Source organism: Dromaius novaehollandiae, chromosome 3 (assembly GCF_036370855.1).
Source record: "Dromaius novaehollandiae isolate bDroNov1 chromosome 3, bDroNov1.hap1, whole genome shotgun sequence".
NCBI classification, from domain to species: Eukaryota; Metazoa; Chordata; class Aves; order Casuariiformes; family Dromaiidae; genus Dromaius; species Dromaius novaehollandiae.
In genome coordinates this window covers 129,764,909-129,779,965 of record NC_088100.1, presented here as the reverse complement: position 1 = coordinate 129,779,965, position 15,057 = coordinate 129,764,909, and the positions used below count along the sequence as shown (strand labels likewise).

Genomic DNA, 15,057 nt, shown 5'->3' with positions numbered 1-15,057 from the left:
GCGCTGCCGCGCCTGGCGGGGAGCGCGCAGAGCCCTGCCCCTGGCCGGGGGGAGCCGCGCAGGGCGGCGGCGGCGGCGCGGTCCGCTTCCCCGGTGCCCGGCGGCGGGGGAGGCGGGGAGGCGGGACCGGGGCGGGCCGCCCCAGCCCCAGCCCCAGCCCCAGCCCCAGCCGCGGCGAGGCCCCGCAGCAGGGCCCCTGCAGCCCCCTCGGGCCCTCCTCGGCCTCGGCCCGCGGGGGAGCCGCCCCGGGCGCCGGCGGGGGAAGGAGGCGGCCAGGCCCCGCGGGCGCCGCGTCCCGAAGCACTCGCGTGGGGCGAGCGGCCTGCCGGGCGGTGGCGCGGCCGGCGCGACGAGGCCCCGCGCTGCCGGGGGGGTGGCCGCCTCCTCGCCGTGCCGTGCGGCAGGTGCCTCGAAATCCGCGCCGCAGAGCGCGCAGTGACTGCGGCTGATCGTGGCAGGCGGTGGGCTTTCGGTTGCCCCTTACGGAGGGGCAGCCCCTGTCTGCGTGCGGTGTCCTTCGTCACGCGAGGCGACGCTGCGGAGAGAAGCGGCTCCCGTCTTCCCTCGCTGGCATTCGAGCGAGACGTGGGCCTGCCTAGGACTCTCCGGCGGTTTAAACAGAAAAGCGCAAAGCTGCCTCCGACCGAGGCCACCGGCTCTCCTCGGGGCTGCCGTGCCGTGCTGGGCATCCCTCGCCTTTACTGCAGCCGTGTGACCTGTCCCAGCCAGCGTGCGGTAACGGTACCGTGTGCGAGTGTAGGGTCCGGGGGGGATTTCTTCTCATATCCCCACAACTAGGGTGTGGTGGCACGAGCATCCCTTCAGCAACATGACGTAGTGACTGGGCTTGGCATATTTTTGCCCCTTGCGCTAGAATGGCAAATTCCGGAGCTGTCAGACGTGGTGTTCAGTTCTGTCTGCAGGACCTCGCTCGGGTCGCTTGGCTTCTGTTCGCCTCCATTTACCTGCACGTTGTGTTGGGGTGATGGGTGTCACTGTCCTTCCTTCCCTGAGGTGCTGCAAGGATCAATTAATTACCTTGTGTTAAGTGGTGTGGAAGGACTAAGTCATTGCAGTGTTTTGGGTTTCAGTGTGCAGGTGCGTGTCCATGGGGAAATGCTTCCAGTCATGAGGCGATGCCATTCAGGGAATCAAGAGCTGCTGAGAAGAAGTAAAGATTGTGTAAGTGTTTGGAGGCTTGGTTACGTTTTCGGTAGTGTCCACTCAGCTGGGAGTGTTCTCACTTCTGGCTGCTCACCTGGGAGACGCTCAAGGCTTGTACATACAGCTCTGCGGGAAGTCACACACTCGAATCAGGACTTCTCCAGTTGTCCCAGTGCGGCTCGACACAAAGGCAGTGGGGATCCCTGTGACGCTGTCCAGGTCTCAGCACAGAAAAACCACCAGACCACTTCATGCCAAAACGTTGGGTGTCAGCCTTCACCACGTGGAAAAGCACCTTCCTCAAATAATGCCGGGAGACTGAATTCATAAGCAGTGCAGTAACATGAAACCATCACGTATTAAAAATGGTTGGCTTTCGAGTGGTGAGGTGAGTGCACTCGCAAGTTCACCACAAAGAGGAACTGGGGTTAGTTTGATGCTTTCGTCGGCTCATGTGTGCTTCTTACCTCTGCCCTCACCGATGCTGATGCCAGATGCATTATGGTTTTTAGGAGAGAACAGAAATTGCCCTAAGGTTTTATTTTTATTCAGTGGTACAGTGTTATGTGATGCCCAAGGAGCTCTTCTCACAACACATCATCTTTTTCTCTGCTGTAGAAGGAGCTACTTTATTTATTGAATAAAAATAAATTTACTGGACATAAAATCAGGCCAGCCAGTCCTCTGTGCCAAAGCATGAGTTCTTGTGAGGAGACTGGTTATTATTATGTCTTTGTTTTTTTGCTCTTCTTAATTGAACTTTTTCATTTCTGAATAATTAAAGAGAAAGACTTGGCCCTTTGGCTAGCCGCTTTGCCTTGTGTTTGTCCTTTTTGGCTTGTTTTCCAGAAACTAGAATAAAGGCAACATTTGTTCTGTTGGCCTCGGAGGAGTTGATTGGAACAACCTGCAGCATGAGGGTATGATGGGGGAAGGAGTTCCCGTGCTTTTAAGGAACTAACTGTCCGTGCCTTTGTGTTTCTGTGCCACGTTCTCCTCTTGCCCCACAGCCCGGGAGGGTGTTGAATGGCCTGGCTGCACCACCAACAAGGCAAAGCTGGAGGTGAGGGAGCCCGGAGCTTTGCCCCTGCTGTCATGCCTACGGGACAGCTACTGCTGGTTCTTCTAGGGAGGCTTTCTCGGTCGGGAGAGGTCCATCCACCTTCGCGCTGCCCAGCACTCTGAGGAGCAGGGCTGCCTCCCCGGGCAGCACTGTGCCTCCCACCCCAGCGGGAGCTTCCCCACGGTCCCCCTCTGCAAAGGGCCGGGTGGGTACCGCATCCTGACCTGCTGCATTTGTTCTGAAACAGGGAGAGGTCTGAGGCAAATCCACCCCTCACCTGTGCAGTCCTGTTAAGTCGTCTGTGCAGAATGGGCCCTGCTGAATATTTGTACCAGTCTCCCCGACGGGGAAGCTCTTGGGGTTTCGTGCTGATTCCTGAAGGCCTGAGCTTGCAGATCCGATGGTAGCAGCTGGGGTGAGATGATAGATATTTGTGTCCCACCGAAGTAAAGCTGAGAGATACGAGTTACTGAACTTGACTGGTTGACCAGGTACAAGAAGTGTTTTGCAGAAACGTTTTGCAGCTAGGTATTGTCTTCCTGTTCTGGGTTTGCATAGCCTTTTGCTGGGACTCTTAAAATACTGAGAATTGTATATAGATCAAGAAGAAGTGGCATGGTGTGAACACCATTTGGGAACAGCTAATGATGTACCCAGCCCAGCCACCAAAGCCATTGCTGAGAACTGGCAAAGCCCGAACTTCATCTTAATCCGAGCACCTTGTATCTCGCAGCCGCTCCCTGGGATGACTCGCAGAGGTGTATCTCATTCTTAGCTGGCCTTCACCGAGAAGGAATGCAGCACGATCGCAATTTTGGTGTGGTGTAATTACCCTGCCTTTCTTGCCCCATTACCACTGACATTGCTCTCCTCACGCCTGGGTTTACAGGCTGACTTGTACAACCTCTCTGCTTTGTTTTGTTTTGTTTTGCTTTTTAATGACACTGGCGAGAAGATGGGAGGTGTTTGCTGGTTTCATGGAAGCTCCCTTTGGTTTCTGTGTGGCAAGGCACTGAGTCCTGGTTTTTGTAAGACTCTGAAAAAGCTGAGTAATAAGATAAAGAAGAAAGTCTGGCAAGAAGTTTTATTCACATGAGCAAGCAGTGGCTGGAGCCAAGTGCTTTATGATGTTTTAACTGCAAAATAGTTGAGGGGATTTCCTCCTTTTCAGAGCTACTGCTGGACTCCCGCAGTGCTGATATACAGCTGGCTCCTCATTTTGACCTTTGTAGCTTTGCCACTGCACGTCTTTGGACAGAGGTTTGGGGGACCGAGCCCAGCCCTGCATAAATTTGCCCTGCGCCCAAGGCATGGGCTTGCAGAGGGTGGTGCTGACGACTTGCCGGTCGCCGGGAGGGTGTGGGATGCCCCTGTGCCATTTCACAGGGCGATGCTGTCCTGTTCTGGGGGCAGATGCGTGAATCTGGCACCCAAGGCAGGACCCGCCTCGCGATTTGCCTTTTCACGTTGGCTGACACTTCTACAGACCATTTCATGGTTTAAGAGGTAAAACTTGACATTTATTTCATGTGACTGTCTTCCTGTTGATCGCTGAAATGTTCAGGACTGAGCCTTGCCCGTAGGGGCTCAGGCTCTCACTGCGCGTGAGTCTAGCGATGAAGGCAGGTTTCTGGGGCTCCCAGGAGCAGCGGTCGCGTGAACTCGTGTGCGTGGAGGTGGGCCTGGGGAAGGAGTCATCTGATCACGCACAGACTTGTTGCATCCCTGCTGCGAAACGTGGGTATCAGAAATACTTGTCTTGCAGGTTACTTACTGGACCCTGCACCAGGAGCCAAGGGTACGTACATAAATGCACATCAGATAAGGCATTATTTATTGGCTGATGACTGATCACGTTCAGGACCTTTTAGCTCTTCCAATCCCTTTAACAGAGAATCGATGCCCAAGTGCGTGGGGCAGTCGGTGGTAATACCTGCAAAGCGGTGACAGGAACTGGCAGCCTCTGCAAGGGACAGACTCTTTTCTTATGACTTGGAGGCTGTTTTTTCCTACTGTGTCTTATGTAGGGCCTCCTCTGAGCTGCTGCATCTAACACTTTTAATGTGAGTCTCATGATAGTGACTGTTTTTCCTTTCAGTTTCAGTTCTAGGGTCTTTGACATTTCACAAATATCCGGTGTTTATTTTTTCACACATTTATTTTTTCTAAAGAGGCAATTTCCAGCGTTTGAACGTGGAGAGCAGTTTGAGAACACGGCTACTTTCCTAAGAACTGAAATCCAGTGGCAAATAAAGAGGAGCCGTTATGTACATTTCTTAAATACTGGGATTTTTACGCTGAGCTCATGAATTTTGAGGAGGGGTTAGCTCCGCATGCCTGTATCATACCTGCCAAAGGACGTGGAAAAAGACTGCAAAGGGGCTTTTACCCATAAGTATAAGCATGCCAAAAGGTCTTTCTACGTACATTTTAAATTATTAGTGCTTGCTCCATCTGGAAGAGGCTTCCCATTACTTTATATGATCTGAAGGACAGGGTGGGGGCTGCTTACTATTATTAGAAGCTTCAAAGAAAATATTCTCCATTTGTAAGGTGAAAGACTTTTTTATTATTTCCATTGTTACTATGCTTTTCCTCTGACAATTACTGTCTCTTTCTAATTCGTTCCAGCAAATGAAACCTTGACCATGAGAGGGTCAGAACTCTGCATTTTAACTACCAGCCGCAGCAGCTGAAGCTACATCCTGCACTCAGTTGCATGTCGGCAAGGCAGTGTCTCAGTGAATATACGGAGATATAACTGGTCAGTCCAAACCGGTGTGCTGGTTTTGGAGCATTAGGAGCAGAGTCCAGTGAAAAACCAGTCGGCATCTGACTGGGTCCCAAACGTCTGCAGGTGCAGCTCTGGACGAACGCACGAGGCTCTGGTGACTGCTCTTCATCCTCCAAGAGGATGAAGGCTCAGGCGGCACGTCTGCGCCGGCGGGAACCAAGGCCGGTCCTGAGAAGAAACGGGCAGATGGGAACTCTGCTTTGGACCGGCGCAGCTTTGTTGCGTCTCCCTGGGCGGGTAGTTAAGCAAGGCTTTTACTGCCTTTGCACATAGGCTTCTGGTGCTGAACTCTCACGAAGGGGCTGTTACAGTCTGAACTCGTCTTCCCACTTGGATCGTCTGAGGAATCCTCCCGCACTAACGCTTTGCTCTGACGGACCTCCTGCTGTGCGTTGCGGCAGTTGAGAGTGAACCAAATAATTAATTTAGGAAGCAAGTTTTGCTGAGTACGTGACTTAGAAAATGGAAAAGAGCAGGACTATTGCAGCAGTGGGGTGGATTTCAGTTGTAACCTCGGACAAGTGTGTTCTGCCCTGTAGTTGCTAAGCGTTGCACTCGACCATCCATCGTTTCAAAATTGCTTTCTGTTCCATGATTATCTTCACAGGGGAAGGTCAATTCAAAGTGTTTTCTTGTTTTTCTTTCCAGGGTTGTTTATCCATTTCCATTTTTAATAATAAAGGTGAACAAACAAAAGAAAAACATGGCAATATACTACCTGGCATTTAAAACAGAGAGAACACCTATATGTGCTACAGCACACTACATCAGTGGACATCAAAGTGCCTTACAGAGGTCGTCATCCTCATTTCAAAGCTGAGGAAGCAGAGCTGGTGAGAGGGAAAGCGAATGGCTTAGGAGGCCGGTGGCAAAGCAGGGCGGGAGCCTCCCGAGCCGGTGCCGCAGCCGGAGATGAGGGAACACGGGAGAGCAAACCTGTCCTAACTTAATCAGGACAGCTCAGGTCCCAAGTGCAACGAAGGCACAGTGACACTGCAGGAAAAGCAGCAAATCGTGCCACAAGCTGTGGAGCCAGCGAAGCCTGGTACTTTCAAACTCATTTTTTTTCGTAGACTCCTGAAAGCAGATAAAGGGTGGTGGTACAGCAGGGATGTTCGTGGTGTTGATTTGGTAGCCAGCGCTGTTTAAGCTTACTGGAAAATGCTTTCCAAGGGAAGACACACAACGCCTCAAAAGTGGACTTCCAACCCTGTGGAAGTGCACCTTTTTTTGAGCCTCCCGAGGCTCACTACGAAGTGAGATTCACTTAAGTTATTCCTCTGATGAATGAATCCTCCCTTTTGGTGGGCAGATTTAGTATGCCTGCAGCCACGCTGCCTTGGAACTAGGTCCTGCTACATCTCCTCACCCAGAAGGGGAGAGGCTGAGTGAGGATCTTGATGAGCAAATCCAAAGCAGTGATTTTCAACCCTTCTTGATTTTGAACTCTGAAAATATTTCGAATGGCTGTTCAGCCTCCTTGACAGTGGATTGAAACCTGCTGATAGCAGGTTGCTTTCCTTAGCTTTAACGGACCCTTTGAAAGTAGGCCATGGACGCCACAGGTCTGCAGATCAAAAGCTGGAAACAAGTGCTCTAAAGAAAAGCCGTGATGTTTCAGGAGTGCTTCCAGTAGCTCGGTTGTGTGTGCACAAAGCCGGCTGCCTGGGCTGGCCCCTCGCACCCCGTTTTTGCACGGGGCGCAGCTGGACGTGCCGTCCTTGGGAGGTCAGCCCTTGGCGCAGGGAAGGGCCCGTCCCCAGGTTTGTCACGAGCTCTGCTACACGACTGACACTTGTTGTCCATGATAACTGCTTTGAAACAGATTGCAGTGTAACCTTCTGATTAACAGTATATCCCTGTCTGCTTTCCGTTTCTGCAGACAAGCATTGCAAAAGGTGGGTAGCAGGGGCGGGTTGTCTGGCTTTGCCGTCCACCCCCTTTGAAATTCAGCTATTTTTTCTTGATGAAGCCCATGTTCCCCATCAATTAAAAAGAAGCAGGATTGTGTTCTTAGCCCACAGGAGTGTTGTGAGAGTTTTAATAATAAACTTTGCAAGATCATCAAATGTGCTATAAAAATGCAGATTAATGTTACTGGAAAGCCTGCAGGTTCTTTACCTTGTGTGTCTCTTCTGTGGAGTCTGCCAGCAGAGCTGCATACATTTGCTGCTCAGATTAATAATCTCAGTCGTAATATCAACCGAACACACTTTTTTGTCTTTATGTTTTAAACATTACGGCATATTGTACCGTGCAACCTATGATAATACTGTTTAGCATCTCTTGTTATTAGAGCATCTCTTCACACTCTTGTTGTTACAGGTCCCAGAGGCATTATTTATGGGCAGACCTCAAAGACCTAGTAGTACTTCAGTTTTACAGATGGGAAAACTGAGACCCGTTTTTCAAGCAAAAACTCAGCCAGTGGTGTTGAAACTGGGTCCCCTGCCTCTCACATGCTTTCTCTCCAAGCACTGAAAAACACCATGTGTTCAAAAACACTGCAGACTATAAATTACAGGGCCTCAACACAGAGTTTGCAAGTGAATGTGAATTTGCTAAACAAGATTGTTGCTCCATCCATACGTTGTGAGCGGGATCCCTGTGTGCTTGGCTACTCTTGGAGAGACGTTTTATCCGGAGGGGAAAGCCCTCACTCGTTACTGGTGGCTCCTACTCTACTGGCTGGCAACTGAGTGTTTTAGATCCCTATGTACTTTATTAATAATCTTCTCTTAACACAGAGGCTTTATACCGGTTACCACTATGTTCCTCAGATCAACAATGCTTTATAGATTTAAAAGCTTGAGACTGTTTTCATAAAGAGTCACTTGGACTCTTTCCGTTTCATGAGCCTTACCTTCCTTGCTACCCTGAGGCTGAGCGTCAAGAGCAGCGGAAGAACATTTCCCTCGCTCCTGACGATGAGGATGCTTTGAAAGGAGATGCTGGTCCAGTCGCTGCTAGACTGAGGGTGGCATTTCCTACCTCCGCTGCTTTGGTGAGTGTCCTGGTCCCCTTGGCCGGCACCGGCAATGTCAGAAGCAAAGCGAAGAACAAGCCTCTTGTCTCGTGACCACGTACCAGAGAGATTCAAAGTCCGCCCTAAGGAGGCAGAGTGGCCCCTTTCCTTCGCTTTTGATACTGGTCATGTTAGGTGTTAATTGCAATTACCCGCCCGTCGCTGCGAATCCTATTTTTAGGTGCCTGCCTTTCCCCGTGGCTTATATCAGAGGTGCAGGTGGGTAGCCTGGGTTTGGGAACGCCACGTCTGGAGCCAGGCACCTCAAAGGGAAGTGCGGGAGCTGCTGTCACCCCACCTAAACCCTTTGCCAATCCGGGGCCTGAATGCCAGAGGTGAGTAGTTGTTATCGACGGAGGAACTGTCTTGTTTGCTTCTGTACCACAGAATAAATAAAGCAGGTTTCCCAGCTGTTCCCTCCTCCGAGCGTCTTCCAGCTCCTGCCAACGTCTCCATGTCACTCCCTTTTCCTAATCTCCTCATCGTTCCCCTGTGGCTTCCTCCTGCCTTTGAGCTCTGGCAGGCAGCTCCCAGAGTGTAGGGTCTTCTCAGCCGAGGAGGGCTTTCCCAGGGCAGCCTGGCTTTGGATTGATGGAGTGCCCCGGATGCCTGCCTCTCCAGCCTTCTTCCCCAACCCCACCTCTGACAAAAAACCAAGTCTTCGCCCTGTGTTGCAATGGCCGTGTTTAATAGTTAGTTAAATATTGAGGTCGCTAGCCGCTCCTTACCAGCATGCCCTGTTCCTAAAGAAGCCTTTTAAATTAGGACTGCTGGAGGGCAAGGGCATTTACTGACCAAACCATCTGCAGAAGAGTCGATCTTCGCGTTTGCCGTTCAAAGCCAGTGTTGCAGTATTTCCCCCGAGTCCGTGACCTGAACGGCACGTCAGAGCCCTTCCAGGGTGGCTGGTCCAGGAATGGACATGGCTCCTGTTGCGTGTTTCAGCAGCTGCAGGGATTGCAGTGACTGCGTAAAAAATAATTCGGATGATCCATCAGGGTATATCCAAAAGCAGAAAAGCGGAGTGACGGGACACGCAAAAACCCATCACGAAAGTAATGCAGTGGTTAAATGCACAGACCCTGCGGATGTTCTGTGTCAATGTAAATAACGATGGTGCTGCACTAAGCTTTTATTCCATTAGAGCAGCTCTATCACATTAATCTCCTCAGTGCTGTGCCAGAGAATGCTGCATAGCTTTTTCTTTTCTTTCTTTTTTTTTTTTTAATGTGTAAATCCACATCCTAATCTGGCGGGCTTTCTACAGCACAAAAGTGTCAGCAAGATATAGGTGAATCTTTCTTCTGTGTAGCCTGACAGGGATATATATCTTGTCTTCTTTGCCTGTGGTACAGCTCCTTTAGAAATACTTTTTGTGGAACAGTGTTACCTGGGCGGGGGGGATAGTTATTTTTAATGGCAGTTCTATGCTGCCTGTTAAAGTCCTAGTATAGTAGAGGCGCATGTGGTCGCACTGGCATGAAAACGCTTGTGTTTGTGTGGTTCTGGGAACCGCTGGAAGTTATGCTAGCAAAAGCATTTTTTCCTTTGTGCGTTGGGAAAGCTGGTGCTGTAATTGGATAGAACTAAATAAAACAAGGCCGGCACTGCAGGCCCCCAGTTCAGACGTATCCTCGCCATCACCGTACGGACCGGGAAGTGGGAGCTGTGAGGGGTCGGGGGGTTGGGGTCCAGCTCGTCTCATGACCTCCGGCTGCCCACTGCGGGCACCCACCGCTAGATGCCAGAGACTCCCTTTGCAGAGGAAAATCTCTAGGAAGCGAAGAGCCTGCTGTATTTTCAACACCTATTTTAGAGTGGGATGAACCGTGGCCTAGAAAAATCTATTTCTAGCTGCTGAGGATAAAAGGAGCCGAGGGGAATGAGATCAATCACTTAACAGTGCAAATGTCCGGGGTGGGTTAGACGGATCTCCCTTTCGATCCGCCCGACCGAGGTCCTCAGCACGTCTGCAGACTGCCAGCCTTGCTTCCCACCCACGCGGGCACGGTGCCCACTGCAGGTGTGAGGCAGCAGTCCCTGCTCAGCCTCTCTTAATTAAGAACTGCTTTGTTGTTCGGGACGTACCAGCAGAATGCACAATATGATCTGAGACACAGAAGGATCCTGCCCCGAGGACGTTTCCCTGTAAACACAGGGCAAGCGCAAAATAGACCAGGAGAGCCAAAAAGCTCTGTCTTGAAAGGTTTGGGGTTTCTTTCCCCTTTGGACAGACATTATTGCTGGCTGATGTGGGCTCCAGTTTCAGAAGTCTTTAAGGCTAAGACAGCATGGGAAGCCTATGGGAAAAAAAAACATGAAACCACGGGAGGGAAAAGGCAACCCATTAGCATTCTCCAGTGGGGATTTTATTTCAGCCCATCCCTGTCCCTCTGTGCTTAGCCCTGCAGGGAGGGATACACCTTGCAGGGAGCAGCTCTGCCTGGGAAGGCGTAGAGTCCATGTAGGCAGGAGCGAGGGTGGGGGACGGCAAGGGTTCAGCTTAATTTCTCAGACTTGAAACAGATTTGCCGACTGACGTCATGACTCGTACAAGGTTGCCCGGGATGTCGGTGGCAGAGCCGGTAATTAAACCCCGGCATCCCAGCCAGAGGCACCGTCAAGTCCTTCTCCCGCGGAAGCAGAGCTTGTCTGACACAGCAGAAGTCTTGCGTAACGAGACCAGATTTTTCATTTTGCTAGCAGCAGTTTCTGAAGAACTCATATGTATGACCGTCGCTATTTCGAAGTTAGAGAACGAGCTTCCTTCTTTCCCCCAAACAGTCTCACACTTCGCCGAGTTGCATCCAGGGCCGGGGAGCGAGGGCTCAGCTTCCGAGTCGTTGGCATTCCCTCTGCGTTTCGTACTGCGGTGACGGAGCTTCGCGCTGGCATGCGAGACATTTTCTTACTGGTCGCGTACAGCTGCAGTCACATCTCGGAAGCGTTTTGGCACGTTGCCCCCCTGGCACTGAACGATCTTAGTAGCAGGCTAAGATGTTTTTGCTGAAATGCATTGGCCCGTGTCTGTTATTGCACAGCCTTTTCCTTTCTCCCTCATCTGTTTTGGCCATATCAGAAGGTGTGAAATCTTTTCAAGGAATCTTTAATCTTTTCCAACATTTGCAGTGGGCCTGAAAAAACACTTGCTAGGGAAAAAATATTATGGTGTTAATAAACCCCTTCCCTGATGTGGTTCTTGGCTTACTATCGTGAGAGTGTGCATTTCTTGTAGACACACTTGCTGTGTGGTTTCCTGGAAAACAGAAGCTTAAAGCTGATTGACTTTTTCTACCACCGCCTGAATAACGCCTAAAACTTTGGGATAATGAAGATCAAGTTTTACAGTCCACTGGTTGCCTTTTTAGGCAGAACTCTTCATTCAGCCAAAGATAATAGATTAGCATCAGCGAGTTCATCAGCTGTAAATCTAAGGCATAAAGTAAAATGTCATCATAAAATTTCCGCCCTGTTTCTTCCCACCGGTTCTTAAGACTATTCGCTTATTTTGGAAGGCTTACCAGTTCAAGACTTTAAAATCACTGGCTACGTACGGGGAGCAAAATGCGATACGTTTTGGTCTTTTGTACACGGAGGAGGCTGAAGTGTTGATATGGAGCTAGGGTGGGAAAGGCAAGATGCCGGTGTCCCTGAATGAAGGAATGAAGAGAATCGGAGAGCGGGATGGGGGAAGGCGCACGTGGTTTGGGGGTCACTGCCCAGGTTCAAAGTACTTACGCAGGTGCTTGCCTCTAATTAGGTGTTTAAACCCAGACCCGAAGCAGTTAAATACCTGCACAAACATCAAATTCAGTGTCACCTAAACATACGTCTCTGTGCTTTGCTGCGTCACTCTTCAAAATATAGGTGGGTTGTGGCAGGAGGATTTCTAGTCCGCAGGTTTAAGCTGCCTGAGGCCACCAGGTCAAGACTAAAGTATTTTGCAGAAATTTAGCTACCAATGTCAAAGTCTGGGTGAGTGTAGCTTCTGCAAATGTTTCCAATTAACATCTTTAATCTTATTATCTCAAGTTTTTTATCTTCAGGTTTTCTTAGGTGTTTGTTTTCTTTACATGTGTTTACATGTACGGAACTGAAAGTTTTTCTGGAAAAGCTGGTATGGCTTTTAACTGTAAGAATGATTCAGTGAGAGTAATTCATTCAAAGATCTTGGCATCTCTTTTCCTTGTAATCTGTTGGTGGGTATTCTGTGGTTTTCTTGGAAGTACTTTTCCCCTGAATGTACACGTATACACTCACACCCACGCAGACTCGCACACATTTGCAAATGCAGACGCTTCCCTCTTCTTCCTCTGGAACTTTGAAATGGCTCCGTGTTTCTTGAGCAGGACATATCTGACCTGCAGGATTAACACTTTCTGCTACACACCTCCTTTATGTGTGTCCAGAAGCAAGACCACGCTTTTGGGATTTGCAGGACCCGTTCTGTGGCCCCACTGGTTTTTTGCCCATGCTATAAAACTTCCTGAGCTTCCAGAGCAGGGTGGTCACACGCAAGCTGCATCTCGGGACGGGTCTGTGCTCTGCAGTGTGTCCAGGCGTGGTCTGGGAGACTGCTGGTTGGCCTGGATCAAGCCAGGCCTGGCTCTTTGCTAAAGAATTAAACGATACGTATGATTTGCTCTCAGAAACCAGGCGTTGTTTCATTTATTAGCATCGGAGCAAGTATTGCTCTCAATGCAGAGGTTATAGCTTGCTCACGTTTTAGTACCTATTGGAAGCAAAAGCAGTGAGTTCTGTGTGCCTCAGACTTTGTGAGCCCTCAGGAGTATTACTTATACACAGAGTTAAGCATGGACCTTGCAGTCTGTGAAACAAGCTCATGCATAGTGTAAGGAGTAAGATATCCCTACCGGCCCCGTAAATAAAGTCTCCCATGAAACGCTGGTATTACTTGAACTATTTGCCTCATAGAGCTCCCAGATTTCCTGTGGAATTTGGGTTCCTAAAGAAAAACTGGGGGGCTAAATGCATTTGAAAAGCAGTATCTCACGTTTTTTCTCCTGTTTTGAAAAAGATCATTTACGGCAACGCCAGAATTTCCTCTGCCTTAGCACTTTACACTGTTATTTGAGGAGCTAAAAGCTATTACGGTGCTTTTTAATCACCAGCATTCTGTGACAAAACCGTAGCTGCTTTGCAGTGACGGTGCTATCACTGCAGTACCGGCAGCTCCTTGGGAGTCTGTGCAAGGTAGCTAGCAGGCTGGCCGGGTTTAACCAAGGGCGGGTAGTGTAAGGGGCCTGCAGCAGAATATGGAGCCACTCCGTAATTACGGTCCTGGTTTTTCTGCCTTGTATATGGAGCAGCCACTGGAACAGGACAGTTTTATAAATTCAGGGAGGGCCGACATTATTATAAATAATTATAACGACACTCGACTCTTTGAGGGCTTTTATCCAAATGCCTCCAAGCCCTTGCTCTTCACAAAGAGAGATAAATGTAATTATCACAGTTCTAAAGCGGAGAAAGCTGAGGCACACTGAGCTCAATGAACTGCTCGTGGATACGCAGCAAAGCAGGAGCAGAGCTGGGAGCAGAAACCAGCTTTCCCCATTCCCGTCTGTGCCACCGGGTCCCTTTGCCACCTCTGCCGTGGAGCAACAGCAGTGGGAGAAAGAAGACCAAGGGTCCCATGGGGGCAAGGCTGAGCGTGGCCACGGGGCCCTGGGGCAGCCCTGTGCCCTGCTGAGCTGCTCGGGCAGGTGTCGGGAGCCCACGCGTCGCATGGCTGAGATTTCCTCGCAGTTTGTCCCTGCAATAACGTTTGTTTGCGGGCAGGCACTCGCATCGCGGCCCTGTCCACCGAGCCGCCACCGTAGCTGCGCTCACCCGGCGTGGCGGGCGCTCCTCCCTTGTCCCTCGGATTAAGCCGCAGCGACGTTCACCCGCGGCGTCTTCCTTTGCAAAGCGCGTCCTCTGCGCTCCGAGCCGGCCCTAACCACCCAGGCCGGCCCAGCCGGGACCTGCAGCCGGCGAGCCGTGCCGAGCGACTCCTTGGTCCCCAGAGCCCAGCGCGTGCCTGCGAGGAGCGGCCGTGCTCGGACGCTCGGAGATGCCACAAGCAAGCGACCCATCCCTCAAAGGCAGCGGCGTTCAGCTGTGGTTCTCGCCAAAGGCTGACAAGAGAGAAGGATGGCCGTATAGTGCCCTGCTCCGAATGAACGGTGTCGAAGTAGAGGAAAGGATCGTTTTCTGCCCCTCTCGCTGACGCCAGGGCGGGTGTATTCGAATTCCTCTCTGGGTGGGATTTTCTAGCCTTTCCTGGTAGCTCATCGCACTGCAGCACGGGGAGGCTTTCGAAACGGGGAGGTATTTCTACTCCTGGCAGAAATAACAATAGCTGTCGCAGAGTCAGCAGGGAGCTTGCTGCTCGCGCCCTGGCCGGCACCTGCCTCTGCCAAGGCGGGAAGCGGGCGCAGCCGTGGCTAGGGCTGCCTGCGATGGCAGAGAAGGTGCCTGTAGCTGCCTGCCAGAGGTTTTGTTTCCAGCCCCGAGCGGAGAGACCCGTTTAGCGTTTGCTCAGGTTACTGGAGAACTTGGCTGTCGTTTTTGTTATACTGAAGCTTAGGGGCAAGCGGGGATGGGGCCCGGCGTGCCAGGCCTGGTCTGAGGGAGAAAAGGCAGCCGCTGCCCCAGAAGGAGACACCCCGGATGGGGCGAAGGGAAGCCAAGCTTTCACGGGTCCCCCATCCCAGCTCCTCCCTCACCTCCCGGCCGGGTCCCAAAGGCGGCAGCGACCAGCTCTGCCTCCGCGGCTGCAGAGCCGAAAGCCACGTCGGCTTCTGCCACTCTTAGGTGTCCGGGCCAGAAGCGCGCACGGCAGACACTTCTGTTCCTGCTGGGTGGAGACGCCGGTGGGTTTGAATGCACCCGAGAAAACCCAGTGCCTTAGCTAGACTGAGCTGCAGCGGTCGTTGAGGTTACTGGGTGTTGTGTGTCCACACCTCTGTACACGCACAGCTACCTACGCGGAGCTCCTGTTTAAAG

At 51.2% G+C, this 15,057-nt stretch overlaps 1 long non-coding RNA gene across 2 annotated transcripts; it reads left to right on the top strand.

Annotated features, from left to right (window-relative positions):
* Nucleotides 1-210: 210 nt before the first annotated feature.
* LOC135327979 (uncharacterized) lies at nucleotides 211-8,462 on the top strand. 2 transcript variants are annotated; one of them, XR_010388682.1, is made up of 2 exons: nucleotides 211-3,733; nucleotides 4,859-8,462. It is a non-coding gene; the product is annotated as an uncharacterized LOC135327979 (long non-coding RNA). The 2 variants fall into 2 exon arrangements; XR_010388681.1 differs by having other exon boundaries at nucleotides 211-4,025.
* The last annotated feature ends 6,595 nt before the right edge of the window (nucleotides 8,463-15,057 follow it).